Source organism: Peromyscus eremicus, chromosome 3 (assembly GCF_949786415.1).
Source record: "Peromyscus eremicus chromosome 3, PerEre_H2_v1, whole genome shotgun sequence".
In the NCBI taxonomy this organism is placed as follows: Eukaryota; Metazoa; Chordata; class Mammalia; order Rodentia; family Cricetidae; genus Peromyscus; species Peromyscus eremicus.
In genome coordinates this window covers 89,911,068-89,931,706 of record NC_081418.1, presented here as the reverse complement: position 1 = coordinate 89,931,706, position 20,639 = coordinate 89,911,068, and the positions used below count along the sequence as shown (strand labels likewise).

Genomic DNA, 20,639 nt, shown 5'->3' with positions numbered 1-20,639 from the left:
ATAAGCCACAGCTTCTGGCACATCCTTAGACTTTAGTTGGTCTATTACCAAAAAAAAGTCTAAAATCTGGCCAGCAGGTTTGAATTTGCTGCCTGGAGGCTTCCTGTGATCTCATCAGGGAAGCTGATACAGCTGCTTGAAAAAAAAATGGGATGACAACCGAGGTAATAAATGACAGGGTGAAAAATAAAAGTCTTTTAGGAAACCTGAGTAGGAAGGCTGTGCTAAGGTGGAGGAGGAGGCTGGAGACCAAGAAGATAAATGTGATAAAAAAGGGGGTGAAAAGACAAGAAAAGATAGAGAAACTGGTGGAGGTGGAGAGGAGGAAAGTGGAGAGAAGGGGAGAGGAGAGGGGAGGGGAAGGGAAAGGAGAAGACTATAAGGGGAGAGGGAGAGGAGGGAAGAAAGGCATTTGAGTTTGTAGACAGATGGAGTAAAGGGCTGAGGGTAGAAATGAGCAGGAACTTGGAAGATAGATAGCTGTGGTTGACTATTAAGAACTGCTTGTGAGACATGAAGAGGGCTTGGTATGATGACTGGCAATATGAAGCTTCTACAGCAGACAGAGCTAAGTAAGCAGTAGCCTTAGCTGGACCTGGGTGGCTCTTGCCAATATTTCAAGACTGGAGGACTAGGAAAGAAAGAATGTGAGTTCAAGGCCAGTCCAAGCTGCATAGCCTGACCCTGAAATATGAAAACAAAACAAAACCCACTGTCTTTCCTTTATTCATTTCACTGTTGCAACAAAATACCTTACCAAAACAACTTCAGGATGGAAGGGTTTGTTTTAGCTTACAGTTGAAGAAGGAATCCAACATGGCAGCTAAGACTTGACTGTAGGAGTGAGACTGATGGTCAGATTCCATCTGCTGCCAGAAAGCAGAGAGAAAGGGATGAATGCTGCTTTGCAGGTCACCTTCTCCTTTTCTTTTTTATTTAATATTTTTATTTTATAATTAACTTAATTTCACATATCAGCCACAGATTCCCCCGTCCTCCCTCCTCCCACTCCCCACTCCTTCTCCCCAATCCACCCCCCCCATTCCTACCTCCTCCAAAGCAAGGTCTCCCCTGGGGAGTCAGCCTAGCATGGTAGACTCAGCCAAGGCAGGTCCAGTCTCCTCCTCCCTACATGAAGGCTGAGCAAAGATCCCCACCTTCTCCTTTTCATTCACTTCAGAACCCCAGCCCATAATTTCACCCCACAGTTAGGGAAAGTCTTGTCACCTCATTAATGTAATCTAGAAAACTCCTCACAAATAGGATCAGGACTTTGTGTCCTTGTTGATTTTTAAATTGACAACCAAGAAAAATAAATAAACCAGGAGTGTTAATTTTGGTTTAAAATCAGTGTCTTTTTAAGGTGTTGATTCCTTGGGAGAGTAGACCAGAACTGAGGGCATTTAGTAAGAAGTTTTGTTGCTAAACATGGAAGGACTGAGTTCTGACATGAAAATCAAACTCTCCATTCTTACCCACCTGACTTGATTGCTCTTTGCCTCTTCTTCTCCAGACTATAAACATTCATGTGCACACTCTCAGGATCAGAATTTGGCATTCTACACATGGCTTCTGACACACACTACCTTAAACAGAAAGTAGACCTTCATATATTACAGTGCCATTATGGAGCTAGCCTGTCATGCCTTTAAGAAAGCAGCTGCTGTTGCATTGCTTTGGTTTCAGAGAAAGAGGTGTGAAATCCCAAGAACAGGAAACTGAATAAGATTGACAGATCCAGGAAACAAGGGAGAGTTTATTTTCATAAATGAAAACAGCTCTAAAGAAAAAAGACAAAAGAGAAAACTGCTTAGGGGTATTTCCTAAACACATTTTCATTTTCATTTCAGACTCTGTGCCTGTTCTTCACTGGCTGTCTATCCTCAGATAACATTGGGGTTTGAAGCTTTGGGGACATAGATACCTTCCTTATATGCTCATGTCCCCACCTTGTACCTCAACCTCAAAGAAGGAATTTTGCCTCCCAGGAAATGCCCAGTTATTGCAGGTTTATGGTAGAGTGTCTTATTTGTAGTGATAGGAAGCCTCAGAGGTGACTGGGGAAGATTGAGGGTATCCACTTGGTACCAGGTTATGAGATGAGCTGATTCTGAGCATCTCATTTGGCCATTATTGCACCAAATAACACAGTTTCAGGAGATAGGCCTCAGAGCCTTACATGGCATCAGGAGTCTGAGTCAATTTGCCTTGGTGATGCAATTATCTCAGCTTGCTTTGGTCTGCTGAGAGGTAGCAATAATATTTCACCCTGTGTTGCATTGCATTAAAATATTTTGATACCTGTTTGAATAGCGTTGCTGGAATGTTAATAAATCTATAATGGTCACACAGGCAGGAGCGCCCTATGAATCACTCTGGAAAGGATAGCCATTAATCAACTCCTTGGGGCTCATTTCTTTATTCATTCCCTCCTAGGGTTCGGCATCTGTGAAGAAGGAGACTAGCTCTTTTTGCAGTCATTTCATATTCTAAAATTGTTCCCATATGATGGTTGAATCTGGATTCTCCATCCAGACAAATGAAATATAACATATGGACACCTCATAATATAAGTCCCTTTTGCTTAGATATATGTTCTATATTCACATGTTGATACAGAACTAAATGAATGTTTGATCTGATAGTTTCATTAAACTATCTAGTTTAATAAAAACATCATTTAGCCAAGAACTGCCCATTTTCACCATTTATTTGCTTCCCATGTTGAATCTCTTTGGAACCCCTTTAAAATTTCTCTTTTTCAGACTTTTTCTAGAGTGGATACAATCAATCATTTTCAGCCTTTAATATATCTTAGCTCTGAAGTTAGACAGGGAATATTGAGATGTCAACTAAACACTTAAGAGCCTCATTATACTTTCTGCTACTGTTAAACAGCCTTATAACCAAGGCTAAAGTGTACTCTGCAGAACTAGCTGTTGGTATAAGGTCACCCCACAGAATCACATTGGCAAATACATCCTGTAAACATGGAGGGAGTCTTGTAGTGAGACAAGGTGTAAACAGCAAGCTAGTCCTGAGTATTTTCCTTTAGGTAAGTTGATAGTTCACATTTGACCAATGCTTATCAAAGAATTGACTTCACCTTCTTCACCCTTGAATAAATGAGAAAATTCAAAAATTTTTACCTCTAAGGTCTATGAAGTAATTTTATATTCCTTCAGAGGACTCTGATGACCAGTCAGAAATAGGAAGGTATAAATTACCATCAAAGGATTCCCCCGTCCTTTGAAATGTCAACTCAGATGGAGTTTTATTTGTTTGTTTTAAGACTATGTGACTTTTATCTGAAAGAATCTCTGGACAGAAAGTGATCCTCTTGAGCTCCTACAAAGTGCTTGCACAAGGAAGAGATTTCATTCCCTTATGATGGCATTATTTTGTTCACTTAGAGAGGCATAGACCCTTTTTGGAAATCCTTGAGATATGGTCACAATTGGTAGAAGGGATAATCAAATATTTCACAGTATAATAGTGAAACTCTGGCTGACAAGATTTAATTGTGTATTTCAAAATAGGGAGCAGACAGGGTTTGGAATATTCCTAACATAAAGACATTATAAAGGTTTGAGGTGATAGGATCATCAGCATCCTGATATATTTATTAGACATTGTGCATGTGGATTGAAATGTTGTATAACACTCATAAACACATAGGTTTTATGTATCAGTTCCAAGCATTTTTTAAAGAGACTGGAGAGATATTCAACTGTTAGGAGAGCTTGCTGCTCTTGCAGAGGAACCAGCATCCATGTAGTTGCTTACAGCTATCTGTAAGTCCAGCTACAGTGGATCAGATGCCATTTTCTTGCCCTTGTGTGCACTCTCACACACACACAATCTCTCTCTCCCTTTCTTTCTCTCTTTCTATCTATCTATCTATCTATCTATCTATCTATCTATCTATCTACCTATCTATCTATCTATCAATCTATCTGACACACACTAAAATTATATATATATGTATATATACATACATATACATATGTATATATATACATATACATACATATACATATTTAAACGTGTTTTAAAAGGAAGTTCTTAAAGACCACTATTACAGTTAGCTATCATTCCCTATTTTAAAACACTCATTTTCTGGGAAGCCACAGTGCTGTGTGCAGGAAGCTCTGGATCATGGCAGTCATGGGCAATTACCTTGCCCTGGGGGAGTTCACACCAATACAATGACTACTCAGAAACCATCCAAGTGCAGGAGGATGAGAGCCATGGGCAGGTGCAGACTATCGATGCCATGAGGTCATGAAGAGTTCTGGTTAACTAGGTGGTCCTGAGATGGCTGTATCAACAAGCTGGTGTATGTGCAAAGGAAGAGCAGACCAGGCTGGATTGAGAGTCAGAGCAGACTCAGAGTATACCCAGTAAAATCTCTTCTCCTACTCCCACTCCCTCTCTTCCTTCTCACTCCTGTCTTTGGCTGAGCTTGAATTCACTGTGTAGCCAAAGATACCCTTGACTTTCTGGTCCTTTTGCCTATATCTTGCCAAGCATGCACTACTGTGTCTGGTTTTACATGGTGCTGGGAATTGGACCAAGGACCTTGTGCATGCTAGGCAAGCATTCTGCCTAGTAAGCTATATCCCTGAACCCCTTTTCCATTTTCCTCTACATTGGGATTTTTCAACTTCTCACTGATTCTTCCTTCATAGGCTCCATGAAAGTCTCCCCTATTGAGTAAACTGCAACTTGAACGTTTTGCCTGGGACTCCCACAATACAGAGAACAAATAAAAGACAGCTGTGTCCTTCCACAAAATAGGCATTATGTAAAAAAGCAAAACAACAACAAAACCCAAACAATAAATCCCCTTATGAGACAGTTGCAAAATCAACCAGAGTTGTTTGCCAGTTGCACAATTTACCACCTTGTATTTGAGACAAATAAAATATATAATTTAAGTCAAACCAAACTAAATCAAGCATAGCCTATAGGCCCTGGGTGTTGCTCAAACCCAGCATGCCCCTCCAGGCCAGACAGTGGAGTGTTCTCCTTTAATTTTGAGGTTGTGTTACGGGATTCTTTCTTCTATGTTTTTCGCATTCTTGGTGGGGCGTTCTGTAAATAGATCTCTTTCTTCATCACTGTGCTTCTAGTGCTTCTAGTGAAACCTTTCTGGACACCATCTCTTCTCAGAAAGTTCTTTAGATTTGCTGGACTCTGTGTTCTGATTATAAACCACCAACCAACCACTAGGAAAACTTTATTCTGTATCCTGGAAACCATGAATGACTGTGTTCGTCTTAGAAAATTAAAGTCATTTTCATGCAATGACTAGTTAGTTCATGGCTGGGACTACTAGACCCTGGTTCGCACCATAGAACACCACACCAAAACATTTTTCTCTCCTCTTACTTCATAGAAGAAAGGAGAAGTTATTGGACCATATACCAGCCTGGGTACTAAAGAGTTAACTGAGACTTTGGGTGAACACTAAAATCCTAATTAAATAGAATTTAATTCTGCTTATAGTGGCAGAAAGGGGATCATATAGTTCTGTCATCTGATTACATCACTTGCTACATTAAGTTCATTAGGAATATTAGACAATGATAAAGGCCAAAGGAAATGAAGCATTTTTAATGAATGAAGAATGGGGAAGCCATTTGCTAGCCAAGATTGATAGTTTCGATAAACCACAGGCTCATTTCATTGACACTGTGTTAATGTGTGCCTGCCACCTCCTCTATTCAGAAGCATGAATGGGGGAAGAATGATTTACAGTGCTATCTGGAACTGCTTCTTTTGGGGGAGAGTAGGAAAGAAGCTAGAGTTGGTAATCTGACTATTCTAAAGCTATAATTCATGAATAATGTTTTGAGAGTTCACTCTTCTCATCTAGTTGGGGCGAGGGAGTGTTTCTTGCCTCTTTCCATCTCTTTATATGATCAGGTGGCTTTACTCTTACTCGAAAATGCACCTGTTCCAGTTCACAACCTTTCAGAAACATTCATGAAGTGTCCCATAGACCTTTGACTTTCAGCCTTAGTTTTCTGTAACCAAAAGTGTTCTGCATCAATTTGTAGTGATGAAGGATGAGGCTTCCCCAAGTTTGAAATCATGTGGTGCTTTCAAGTAAGTAGCTGCTGCACTTGTTTTGGGATTTTAATGTCATGGAGAAATGAAAAGAAAGTAGTCCTGTCTTTTCCTCATTGCCTTACCCCTTTCACAATGGATATTAAAATGAACACCCTTAGGATATTACTGCCTGTGGTCTTTTAAATGTTTTCTTTAATCCCTTTCCTTTACAATCTCCAAGAGAAAACAGTACAGATAGCAAAGGAGTGGCTGATGTTTTCTTCCCCAAAATGCGTATGACAGAGAACAAACAAAAACAAAAACACAAAACAAATAACAACATGTCTTTTCTAAATCTCTCTTTATAATGTATTCTGTTCTGTATCATTGCTCTCACCCACATAGAGTTCATGACCAGTAGGATATTCTTGAAGAAAGTCAAGAGAAGTATAATTGATTCTTAAGATGCCGAAGTTAACTCTCTTAAAATACAGATTCAAAGTCTGGTGTCTTTTTTCTTTCTTCCAAGTACACCAGGGCAAATTAGAAGCCTGACTTCTTCCTAGTTTCGCCATTATCTTCTGTTATTGAGAAATGGGCATAGAGTGGTCCAAGGCATATAAGAGAGAAAAATTGGCAAAGGACCAATATTTAACAAGCCTTGACTCTGCTTGGCACTGCTACTTGTGCTAATTGTTTAATATAATATACAGAGCTTTGGAGAAATCATTATTCATCTACACATCCATTCATCCATCCCAAGTTCAGCCATTTGTTCACTCCTTCACCAAATACTTTTTTACTTTTTATGCATATCATGTGCTAGAACTGCTCAGAAATCAAAGCTGCTGCTCTTATGTGGCTTCTGATGTGAGAAAGATAGACACTAATTGATATTCTTATCTGAAGATTGAGATTTAAATGGCCTGTAAGCAGGGAAGGGTCATAGGACACTTTTAGCCTGCACTGACTTGGTGCACAATTGTTCATAGGAAGCTTTAAGTCAACAGAGTATATGAACTAGAATGAGATGAGAAGAGTCAAGGCAGGAAAAATTGCTGCAAGATATTGCAATAGCTCAAGCAAAAGCTAACGTAGATGTAGGCACCAAAGCGGGCTATTGCAGTCGATATTATGAGGATGGATGGACAATAAAATATGGATGAAGAGTCCTTGGCTTTTGGCTGCTTATGGGGTGTGAAAGAAAAGCAAACGGGGATTCAAAAAGGCTTGAAAGCTGTGGAAAGGGTTCAACTGGTGAAGTACTTCCAACACAAGCAGAAGAACCAGAGTTCAAGACCCTAAAACCCACATGAAAGCGAGATAGTCATTATAGCAATGAGATCTGAAGACAGGGCATCCCCATGAAAAGTTAGATAGTTAGAGAGGCTGAATCAGGGTCCTGCAGTTTCAGCGAGATACTCCACTTCAAGGAAGTGAAAAATAATCAAGGAAAACACCTAACATCAAAACCTGCCTTTCCCATAAATATACACATTCATATATAGCACATATGTGCCAACACATATGAAAAAAGATGTACACACATGCACGTACTACATATACACACATGCAAAAATAACTGCATTTTAAGTTTAGAGAATTGAGTATCTGGAGATCTTAAATGAACATATCTTGCAGAGTTGGGGAAGTAAGAAGGAATGTGTCTGGCTGACTTACAAACATCACGTAATTAAAGACACACAGTTAAGTAATGGCACAATGATCTGTAGTTTTGTTTGTAGGCATGAAATGAGTATTTGCAGTCTCAGACAATGCAAAGAAAGCCTGTGATGCAAAAGTAAATTCATTTCTGATTGGGGTGGGAGAAGATGAAAAACAAATAAGCAAACAAAATAGCAATCATTGCAGACATCTGAGATGAATGGAATGCACTCTTTTAATATTCAGAGAGTTTTAAAAGCATTTTTTGGCAATTTCTGATCATTTTGCCTTTCTCTTTACTGAGAGTTACTTTGACCCAATTAACATTTATTTCTAATCAATAATTAATACTGTACTTCAGACAGAGAAGATAAATAGGTACAACCTTCCATTGCCAAGGGTAAGTATCCGTGGAGTAGGATAGTATCTTGGTGATCCCAAATTCTCTAAGCAAGGACAAAAGTGATCTTTCACTGTGAATGGTCTCAGACCAAAGGGCTCTGGCTGTGCTGTGCTGTAATTCTGTGCAGGAAGTTATGCAAGTTGTGAACGAGCTGGGTATGACATTTCATATTAAAGGCCATTACAGGGGTTATAGGTGTTAGCAACTGATATAGGCGTGTGTCCACCAAGACTTCAGTACTTACTTCGTATGCTCTGATCTAGGTGTGAGAAGAATGCCATCTTAGACTGACAGAAAATTCCTCTAACCATGATGAATGATCTGCTTTTGGAAGAGTTATAGCAAGAGTCTTGTAGAAGACCATAGTCAGTCTTGGGCATTTACACCTTGCCCAAGGTCAAAGTTTAGGTTGACTAATCCAGTTATCTCCATTTGCAGTTTCTTTTTGTGTATGTGCTGAAATACAAATGTATGGTAAGTGGTGAAGCCAATGTGTCCCCTTCTGCAAAATCATATTGTCAACAGAACAATTGCCATTGCTCCCAAAATCAGTTAAATGCTCAGTGAAGACTTCCTAAGGGAATTATTCTTTCGCATATGTCTAATCCAGAATTTTCTCTCTTCTCCCCACTTATATCATAATGTCAATGCTTATCATTCCATTATTTTACTTTGAAGGTAGCTATGAATTAACTACATTGCCAATGGTGTTGAACATTAATCTAAATGCTAGAGTTTTAAAAACAGCATTTTCAAGTATAACTTGAAAGTGAAGCCTTTCAAGTTTAATGATATGGATATTATTTTCTCTACATATTATGTGGGATGGAGCAGAGGCTGAGCATTTCAGGAAGTTTTCTCCTGAAAACAGGCCTGATAACTGACATGAAAAGGCCAGTAATATGTGTGCTGAAGTCCAGTCTATGAGAAAGAAGGGAGGGGGACTAACTTAACAGTCTGCACATGAAATTCTTTGGGAACCAGTACCACTGTGGGATGCTGTAAGGAAAAAGGATAAAGAAGATGTCTGATAGGTACATCCCCAGACACCTCACCATCACCACTACTTGGGCAGCTCTACTGTCTTCTGTTTTATCTGTAATAACTGCATGCATGAGTTCATTTGGAAAAAGTAAAATGTGTTATCCCACCTCTTTAAAATTTGGAGGTCAAAAGATGACTCAATTGGTAAGTGCTTGCTGTGAAAACATGATCAACAAGTCCCTATCTCTAGCATGCATGTAAAAAAGTTGGGTACATTGACACATACTTATATTTCCAGATCCTGATGGAGCAGAAAGAGCAGAATCCCAGAGTTTTGTTGTCTAGACAGTGTAGCCAAATAGGTAATATTTAGGGTCACTAAGATACCCTGCCTCACATATAATTTGGAAAGTGATTGCCGAAGACATCTAGTGTTGATCGTTAGCCTATATACATATATGCCTTTGTACTTACACAGTTGTGTATACACACTGGTGCCTAATCTTGGTTGTCAATTTAGTCATACAGACACATACACACACACACACACACACACACACACACACACACACACACACACAGAGAGAGAGAGAGAGAGAGAGAGAGAGAGAGAGAGACAGAGACAGAGACAGAGACAGAGACAGAATCTGAAAGTATTGAAGCCTCAGCAACAATTGTTAGAATGCTAATCTTTTCCATTTTCTGTATCCGGTTCTGAGTCTGATTCATTATGTAATAATCACTTACTCATCTGTGAAACAACCACTCGTTATTTTGAAGTTATTGGCCCCACAGAGCAATGTTAAAGTTTTAACAGCATTTGCTTTAAAAGTGTATAATATTGATCCTACATTATCTACAGTGACCCCTTGTTCAAACTAACTTAGTAGGGTTTCGATTTGAGAAACTCGGTGGTTGAAACTCAAGCATTTGATGTTTCTTCCCATTTGAGTTTCCTCCTTTACTTAAAGACATGCTGTCCTAAGGATGGTCTTTGGGGAGCACCTTTGATGCCCATGCCCTGGTTTTAGGGTTAAACTGTGATGCTGTTACTCACAGCTAGCTTCTTTACACTAAGATACAACATTGAGACACCCATAGTAGTTTTGATTCTGCTAGAGCCAGAGCAGTGGTTGGGAGAGACTGGCATAGCCAGCGCTAGAAAACCAAGGCCAGAAAGAGTTTGGCCCAGTGGAAAGCAGCTGTTCTCATTTACTGTCTACAAGATTTCCCTGACCTCTGTGTCAACACTGCCTCACTAGCCTTCCCAAAACCCAGGGAGGTAATTGAATGAAGATAGTTAATCAGAACTTCAGGCTGTGTAATTAAATGGAGAGACAGGGAGTAAGGAGAGGCAGGATGAATGAGCAAGCTCTGCCAGACATAGACCCTGTGGGCTGTGGTGAAGAGAGCTCTACCCTAAGAAGAGGGAAACTAGGTGTCTTAGTTAGGGTTTCTATTGCTATGAAGACACACCATGAACACAGCAACTCATAGAGGAAAGCATTTAACTGGGACTAGCTTGTGGGTCCAGAGGTTTAGTCCATTATTGTCATGGCAGGAAGCATAGCGGCACATAGGTAGACATAGTGCTGGAAAAGGAGCCAACAGTTCTACATCTGCATCAGCGGGCAGCAGGAAGAAAGAGTGGGTGGGTCACTGGGCCTGCCTTGAACTGTTGAAACCTCAAAGACCCCCTCCAGTGACACACTGCCTCCCACAAGGCCACATCTCCTAATAGTGCCACTCCCTGGTGACCAAGCATTCAAATATATGAGTCTACAGGGGCCATTCATATTGAAACCAACACACCAGGGTCCCTGCCTGACTATTTGTGCTGTACTATTGGCTAGCATCAGCCTGTATGTTTCTGATACTACAGAATTGTGACTTTCCACTTTCCACTGGTGTGCCTCACAGGTGGGCATCAGGCTGGATAAAACTGTATCTACCTGCTTAACCTCCTCTCCCTGCACTCCACCCATCCAGAACTAATTGCTTTTCCCTACCTGTGTCATTTTGTTACATGCTAGAATGCCTGGCCTCATGTGGTGAGATGTCTCTTGGCTCAAATGTCTCCACACTTGTTAAATTTCCTCTGCCTAGTTAGGCTGCATGTTAAAGGATGTTAAGGAGATTCACTTTGTCGTATGTGAAGTTGAGGCTGGGGGTACTGTTTGTGGGTTCAGCAAATGACACAAGAAAAAAAAAAAACATTACCATCACTGCTATTGGGGTCAGATTTTCGTCTTGAAAATGCTCTTTTTGAGATTTCTTCTAGTTTCTTCCACATTTTTTCTTAAGTTCTAATTAACTTGTTTAAGTTTGCATGCAAAATAATTGATTTCATTATGACATCTTAATAATATTTTTCTACTTTATTTTGTTTGCACCCCTGTCCTACTGCCCTCCTCTAGACCCCTCTACCTGGTTCACTTCCTTCCCCTAAGTAGTCACTTCTCCCTTCATGCCACATGTATCCAATACTTTCTTATTTTCTTTCTGTCTTAAGATCTTATTATGAACCTTTCTCATGACCTGTACACATCACACACACACACACACACACACACACACACACACACACACACATATGTACAGAAATATATATTTTTTAATCTAGGCAACACATGAGAAAATATGCACTGCTTGTCTTTCTGATTATGACTTATTTCACTTAACATAATGATTTTGTCATTGGCTTTTGTGCTGGTTAGGTTTTATTATCAACTGAACACAGCCTAGAATCACTTAGGAGGAGGGGATCTCACTGAGAAGTTGTCTAGATCAGATTAACCTATGGCCATATATGAAAAGGATTGTCTTGATCATTAATTGAGGTTAGGAAGACTCACCCTGAACATCACCATGAACACTTTTCATGGACTGATCTCTGCACTGTGTAAGATAAAAAAAAAAAAAAAATTCTGAGCAGAAGCAAACAAGGCTCTGTGGGTACATTGGTGTGTCTGAGGGTGTGAAGTTACTGGCTGCTTGAGTTCCTGCCTTGATTTCACTGAAATAATTGACTGTAGTCTGAATTGCAAGGTGGATGAATCTTTTTCTCCTCTGTGTTGCTTTTGGTTGGAATATTTCATTAAAGCAACATAAGTAAGCCTGGGACAGGTTTCAAGGAGTGTTTTTGTGTCTGGCTGTGTTTATTTTACTTTACTCTGCCCTTTCAAAACTGCCTTACTAAAAACTGCTTTTCTCCATCCTGTATTTGATATCAAAGCTGCTGCAAAGGCCATGAAGAGGCACATGCCAGTACTACCCTCTGGAGGTGAAATAAATGCCAATGAAATTATTCAACCTCAAGTTCAAGGCCTATAAATAAAGCAGGTCTACCTTCTACATAGTGCTCATGGGTCCAACACTTGAGCAGTATGTCTAGTCCACAATCACCGTCAAGATACGGGAGCTATTTTAAGTGGAAAGAATGAAGCTATGGCACCTTCCTGCATCTTTTATCACCTGCTAGTTGTCCCCAAGTCCATGCAGTGATGGGCTTCTACATGGTTGTTGAGCACCTCAGTATATTCTATGAGGCCCAGGAAAAGGAGTGCTGTGTGTGGAGTCAGATACATGGTTCCATCCACACTATAAGAAGGACATGCATTCATTCAAGCCTGACCACTGTAATCCAGATTTCTTATCTATAAAGTCAATATGATATTCATCTTGATTATGGCAAATCACACAAGGACATGTGTGTTCCTTGACTCCTAATTGTATTCATCAGATCTCTGAAACACCACAGAACTCTCGGCAAGACTACTGTGGGGAACAAGAAAGAATAAAGAAGCAAAGGTTGAGCATCATCCCCTTTCCCCATGAACTCAGCAAATCTTCCTAGGTTTAGTAGAAAGGTAGAATTTTCCAGAATATAATCTGTTCCACCTTAGTTCTTTGGAATCTTCTACATAAAGCTTGACCTGTTTTAAAACTCATGCTGATAATAAAATAGAGATTAAACATATTAAAGATCAGGCATGGTGGTGCATTGATTACTCAGGAGACTGAGGCAGGAAGATCACAATCGTGAGTCCAGCCCGGCTGAGATAGACTCTTATCTAACAAAACAAAGCAGTAGTTTTTATTTTATTTTATTTTATTTTATTTTATTTTATTTTATTTTATTTTATTTTATTTTTTTATTGCAAGACTTTCCAATGCTGTGATTGTGCCTCAGTTTTGTAGATTTCCAAATGGAGAGGGCTAATATAGAGTGGTGTTAGTCAGCTTGACATTATTATATTGAAGTGCTTGAGGCAGCTAACTTTATAAAAAGTGAGGTTATTTAGTTCAAAGTTTTAGAAATGTAAAGACATGGCTCCTATATTGTTCGGTCTTAGTGAAGGCTGTGTGAAATCATGGCAGTCTGTGCAGGAGTGTGATGGGTTTTCCATGGTATGGAGAAGGATAGGTAATTGGTTGGGTCTTAGTGAAATTTGTTTGAAATCATGGCAGTTTTTGCAGAAATGGGATGTGGGTGTGAGTGGAGTAAAGAAAAGAAGGATAGGTAGGGCTGAGATTGTTCCTTTATTACAGACCTTTTGTTACAACTCTGAGGGTCACATGAAAACTCAAGAGTTTGCATTATAGTGAATTTCTCTGCTAATGTATTTGTGGCTAGAAATTTTGTGGTATTGCCTCTCAACTGTGAGGCTCCTTAATTATACTCTCCACATAAGAATTTCCAGGTCTTTTCCTGCTTAAATCAGTAGAACCAGAGATTATTTGAAGTAATGCAGTCACCTGTCAGCTCCCTATGTCACTTGAGTTTATTTCCCTCTTTGACTTCACTTTGCTGCGCTGTAGAATGGGATAACACTCAGTGAGCAGGATGGTGGAGAATATTTAAAAATATGATGCATCTAAAGTCTGTCTTAATAGATTCTCCTGCCTGAGAGACCATATGAACTGTAGAAAAACTAGAGTATGTTCCCATGTTGTCTTTTATCATTCTCTCAAGACAACATCATCTGTTGTGGTTTGACTATGAAATGTTCCCCCATAGGCTCCCGTGTTTCAATACTTGGTTCCCAGATGATAATGTTGTTTTGGAAGGTGTGAAACTTTTAAGAAATGAGCCTCAGTGAAGGAAGTGTGTCACTGAAGCAGGGCTAGAAGTCATTGCTTTTATTCTCTCTGTCTCTCTACCTCTCTCTGTATCTCTGTCTCTCTGTCTTTCTACCTCTCTCTATGTCTCTGTCTCTCTCTGTCTCTCTGTCTGTCTCTCTCATCTCTGTCTCTCTCTCTCTCTCTCTCTCTCTGTCTCTCTCTCTCTGTCTCTCTCTCTCTCTCTCTCTCTCTCTGTCTCTCTCTCTGTCTCTCTCTCTCTCTCTCGTGTGTGTGTGTGTGTGTGTGTGTGTGTGTGTGTGTGTGTGTGTGTGTGTTCAGAGTGAGTATGTGTATGGATGTGGTCACCCAAGGAGGCCAGAGAAGGATATCTAATGTCGTGATATATCTGATATATCATCTTCCATCATATTCCCTTGAGACTGAACCAAAGCCTGAAGTTCACCATTAGGCCAACTAGCTCTGATGATCCACCTGTCTCTGCCCCAGCCCCGAAACTGCTGTTATAAGCACATAAGTCTATGCACAGCTTTTTCCACTGAATGCTAGATGTTTCTCATGCTTGCACAGCAAGTATTCTTACCCATTGAAACCTCTCTCCAGCCACTAGGCCTGGAGATTTATACCCTGCCCCAGCGCCTTTCTGTTCTCTGCTGCCTAACTGCAGACACACTGTGACCAAAGCATATATACCTGTTGCTATGTCATCCTTGCCATGATGAACTAACTACATCAGTTCTTAGCCTATGAGACAAATAAACACATTGTCTCTTAAAAGGCTTCTTAACCTGGTGGTTGAACACAGTAGAAAGAAAAGAAATCCAGCACTGTGGCTGAAAAACCCTGAGTTTAGCAGGGTAACCACAGTTTATGTGCTTTGCCTTAAATCCAATGAACTGAACTGACTCTCAATGATAACTTAGGAGATACCAGCCTTACTAATCTCATAAAGACATGCATGTGTACACCTTTGTCTGCTCTGTGGGTAGTAAAGGGGTGCTAGGAAGAAGGAACAAGACCCCTTGACCCTACCCACCCTGTAGGAAAATGCTTTTGTTGAGAAGTCCTTGGATCTCAATCATATTTCAATGGTTCTTATTAGCATCCAGAACTTTGAAATCATTAATTTTGTGGGGAGCAAGGGGCAGGCTATTTACTGACAGATTCCTGAAAGATCCAATGCTGTAAACCTCCCTACCAGGACTGGAGGAAGAATGAGTGGGGACATTAGTCCACACTTACAGATGGACCATGAACTTACAGGGAGAATGGGAGACTCTTGAAAAGTTTTTCAACCTCTCTTCAGTATCCTACTCTATGACACTCAGAGGTTACAGCCACTTTACCAACTACAGGCTCAAAAGAACAGTGAGAGCATCCGCTCAGAAATGCTGTGTGAATTGTCAAACCCTACAGCATGTTAAGAGCCCATTGCAATCCTGGGGCTGCTCCATGACCCCTGTCCCCGGCTTCAGGTCAAGTCCCTGTTTCCCTTCTCTAGCTCTTCCAAAACAGATGGAAAATTAGAATCCTTCTGCCTTCTTCTTCTGACATCCTCTCTGGCCTGGAAACAAAGCGCATGTACTTCCCCCCCTCTTTGAAGGAGAAGTGTGCAGAGCAGGCTGTTTAGAAAGCGCAGTTGTTATTTATGTTTCCTTGTCTCTCCCACAGTCACCCCACTGTGCTTTTAAGGAGGATTGGGGAGGGAGAGCTGAACCCCTGCCGGGAGGAGTAATGAGTTTCCCTAGCTTTTGTGTGAACCAGCTCATCGGAAAGCTAACCTTCTCCCCGGGCGCCCAGTACTAATTAAGAGGAGAGGTGGCTGCCTTAGTAGAGATCTTATGAAGCAGATCTCCACTTCTTTTTTCATCACTGGAACATCAACTTCTCTTTTTCTTCTTAATTCTCCATATGGATTCACGCTTGGAAGAAGCCGAGGAAAGGGCGAGTCTCGGAGTGTTAGTATTAGGAACCAGGGTCTCCAAGCCCTACCCCTGCCAACTTTACCACCTGTAGAGTGACAAAGGAGTATCTGCCCTAGGTGGGGCAATTTGGAGTATGGAATGGGATTACTTATGGAAATTACATAATACTTGTTATAAAATTGCCTTTCAGTAGCCTGTCTCTGTGGATATTATAATCAGTCCCTTTACTTGGCCAACAATTATTAACCGTCACTTTTGTGCAGGACAAGGTGTTAGGGTGGAGAGCTTTATGGAGTACATTCCAAACATTCAAGCAGGATAAAAAAAACCATGGAAAGGAAACCATGTAAACAACAATAAGCTGAGACATGTTGAGGAGCTGTACTGATAGGGAAGATGTCTTCTTCCTTACATGGACAGGTGAAAGATGTCTTCCTCTCTTCTTTTATATGTCAGGAAAGCTCTGAGAGCTGAATGGAGAAGAAGGCAGCAAGGGAAGCTGCATGATCAACAGCGTGTCCCAGCACATGGTAGAGAGTCTAGTGACTGACTGCATTTCCCTGCAAGATGTGCAGTGATTCTGATCCATAGCAAAGAAGGACTGGAGCTTCTTCCTGTACAGCCAGCTCTGTGTGCCTAGGCTTCAGTGTGAACTCTAGCCTTCTGCCTGCCCCAATCTTTCAAAGCATAGGCTTCCAAACTAAGTATCTTCCTTTTCAGAATCATGCATACATACATACACGCACACACACACACACACACACACACACACACACACACACACAAACACACACACAAACATATAATATATATTATATGTATATTTATTTTTATATATTGCAGTCTCTTTCACACAGCCAGGCTTTGGGAAGATTCAACATTCATTCTCCTAAAATATTTTTGCCTGCAGACTCAACTGTCAACCATAGCCGTCTCATGTGTTGTCACTGAGAAAAACTCCAACACACATAGGCATGCACCTGTGCACACATATGCACACATATACTTGGAGTATAAGTGAAAAAGTTGGGTTCAGGAGATGGTTCAGCTGGTAAAGGGTTTGCTTGTCTTGGAAGCATGGGACCTGACTACTATTTCCAGAATATACTAAAAAAAAAAAAAAATTTGGGCATGACACACCTGTAAACCTTTTCCTGGTTAGGTAGAGATGGACAAACCCGTTGGACTCACTGGGTAGCCTATGCAGGCTGACAAGCCCTAAGCCAATGAGGGCTGTACTCTCAGAGGAAATAAGGGGAAGCACCTGGGGAAGGATGCTGGAGGTTACCTCTGGCATTCACACACATGTGCATGCACACTTGCACATACCCGAACACTCGTTTATGCAAAACATTGAAAAAATTAATGTGTATTTATTATATGAGGAGATGCTGTTCACCTCTAAGTGTCACTCCTTTTGAGAAATTTTGGAAATCTTATAGCCATGAAGATGATGGACCCAGGACTAAAGAGATGGCTCTGTAGTTAAGAGCACTTGGTGCTCTTGGTGTAGAATAGTTTGGTTCCTAGCAACCATGTCAGATGGCTCAAAAGTATGTGTTACTCCAGCTCCACTGGTGCATATACAAGTGCATACGTGGAGAACACTTTAGGACCCAGATTCTTTTTAAAAATGTATTTGTGTGGCCGGATGGTGGTGGTGCAACACCTTTAATCCCAGTACTGGGGAAGCAGAGGCAGGCAGATATCTATCAGTTCAAGGCCAGCCTGGTCTACACAGAGAAACCCTGTCTTGAAAAATAAAAACAAATAAAAAAGATGTGTGTGCATGTATATGTGTGCATGTGTCTATGCACGTGTGCGTTTACATGAGAGAGAGAGAACACTATCATCTAGAGCTTACTTTGAAGATGTTTTCATTCTTAACTGTTAAGCTAAGATGTCTACACATGAGATTTGGAAACTGATTTACAATGAGATTTTATTTACCCCAGGTTCATTTGTTGACCTTGGCACTTACAACTGACATGAACCTGAAAATTGCTCTGCCTCATCAAACTGTACTTCCCCAGCCTGTATAATGCCATGTGCCTTCAGCAGCTTTCACTAGAATTAAGTCCAGTCATAAAAATATATGTCTTTGTAGGCTTATATGTTGCATTATGAAGGCAGAGAATATGGTCCCTTATGCCTTCTCATGTTTGGTCTTTGGGACTTATGTGAAAAGTGTAATGAATTCTCATCACATTTTCCCTCTCAGAAAGCTACCCTCACTAACTAATCTGTTGGCCAGTTCTATCAGGTGATGCTTAACAAACATGATAAAATCCTCAAAGATTTTTACACTGTGTTCTGGATGATCTTAAAAAGAAATCTCATAAGGAAAATCCTTCCCACTTATTTGGGAGCACACCCTCTCAAAAACTAGTAGTGGTGATATATTTTTTTAATGTGTTTCAAGAATCTTTTCTCTAGCCCAAAATACATACAGACATTGGAAAGTATAAAAATATCTATAAAAATGGGGCTTTCCACACAGATTTTCAAGTAGAATCAATAAACTTTTCAGGGTAAAGGCTGAAGGAGAATGATAAGCCATCCTATAAATCAGACTGCTGAACCCAAGAGCATGAATTGTGTTACCTCTCACATGAGAGAACTTCTGACCCCAAACTAAAGGAAGCCATTTCCTACAGCTCCATGTTCACATCCCTTGAAAAGAGAGACTCTGTGCTTCTTCTTATTAAAACCTGCAATTCTTGTACAGTTCAATGTATATTAAAAATCTTAAGGACTAGGGAATTGTTTTAGCAGTTAAGGGTGTTTGCTGCTCTTGTATAAGACCCTGGCTTGGTTCCTAGCACCCATAAGGCAGCTCATGACCATCTGTAAATCCATTAACACTCTCTGACCTTTGTGGCTACCAGGCATGTGCAGAGTACACATACATACACGAAGTCAAAACACTCACACACACATTTTTAAAGAAAAAAAGAAACTTTCATATCAACAGTAAATGTTGATAAAATGATTTACATTTTCAACCATTTCTAATATGGTACTATAAACTTCATTCCTAGTACTATAAACTTGGTCTAATGTCCATGACATGGAAGTGATCAGTTACCCTAGGAGGAAACCTAATGTTGTTTTTGTTAATTGTTATGTAGTCAAGCTGCCTTCTATATGTTTATATTTATATTTATATTCATATTTATATTTATGCCCATATTTTTAAAATAATGCATTGGCTGGGCTATCCTTTGCCAAAAAGAGCATTTTGAGAAGAATCCCAGTTATATAACAGATGATAAAGTCCCATCCTTGTCAGAGTTAGAGTCTTGAGTCTCCACCTGGTTGTCTTTGTGCTGCTAAGTTGCCCCTACAGAAGGGAAAGACTAAGTCAATAGAGGGAGCTAGTAGAGCAGTGGAAATGATTTATACAATGAAGAACATTGAATTCTTGTGCTAGGTACTGGATTGGTGTTATTATGGTTTTCTAGGAGAAAACTGATAGAATGAATATATATGTAAGTGTATGTATATGTACACATATATGTATATACATATGCACATATATAGCGGTGCTTTATTAGAATGATTTAAAATCTATGACCCAGCTAGTCCAACAAATGCTATCTACTAATAGAAAGTCCAAGATATCCGGCAACTGTTCAGTCTGAATCCAACTGTTGAGCCCACAAGGCTGGGGATGTCAGCTGGTCTTCAGTATGCACCAGAATCCTGAATAAATAGGCACTAATGCCAGTGTAGAAACGGACTTAGCAGCCAGAGAGTGAGGAAGCAGGCAATGAGAGAGAAAGAGAATTCTTCTTCTTCTTCTTCTTCTTCTTCTTCTTCTTCTTCTTCTTCTTCTTCTTCTCCTCCTCCTCCTCCTCCTCCTCCTCCTCCCCCCCCCCTCCTCCTCCTCCTCCTCCTCCTCCTCCTCCTCCTCCTCTTTCTTTTTCTTCCATTATAGGCTGTCATCAGAAGGTGTGGCCCAGATTAAAGGTAGATATTTCCACCTCAAAAGATCCGGATTAAAGCTGAGTCTCCCCCACTTCAAATGATTTAATTAAGAAAAATCTTTCACAGGTATACCCAGCTGCTTGGGTTTTGGTTAATTCCAGATTTAGTCAAGTTGACAACCAAGAATAGCCTTCACAGCTGGTGAGAACCCCAGTGAAAGTGTAAAGCCCATGATCACCATGGCCCCCTTGACTAGTATGCTATTGTTTTACTTTAAATGGCTATTTGTTTATTTTGCTCACCATGTGCTCATCTTGTTACCTACATGTTTTCAATACAGAACTTCAACTTTTTTTCATTTTTAAAATTAATATGTCTTTTTATTGCATATTGATTTAGGTGTTAATCTATTCTAGTCTCTACTTTAGCTAAAAGTATTTTGTGTCTGTGTATATACGTTTAGGCATGTGTTCATTTGTGTGCAGGTGCATGTGCATGTAGAATCGAGAGGGTGACTTGGCTGTCATTCCATGGGCGTCATCCATCTTTTTTTTTTTTTTTAAGACAGAATCTTTTACCAAGTTGGAACTCAC

At 40.2% G+C, this 20,639-nt stretch overlaps 1 protein-coding gene across 4 annotated transcripts in view; it reads left to right on the top strand.

The window, feature by feature from the left end:
- Ctnna2 (catenin alpha 2) overlaps window positions 1-20,639 on the top strand; it is a 1,136,313-nt gene that overhangs the window by 469,768 nt on the left and 645,906 nt on the right. The window lies entirely within an intron of this gene.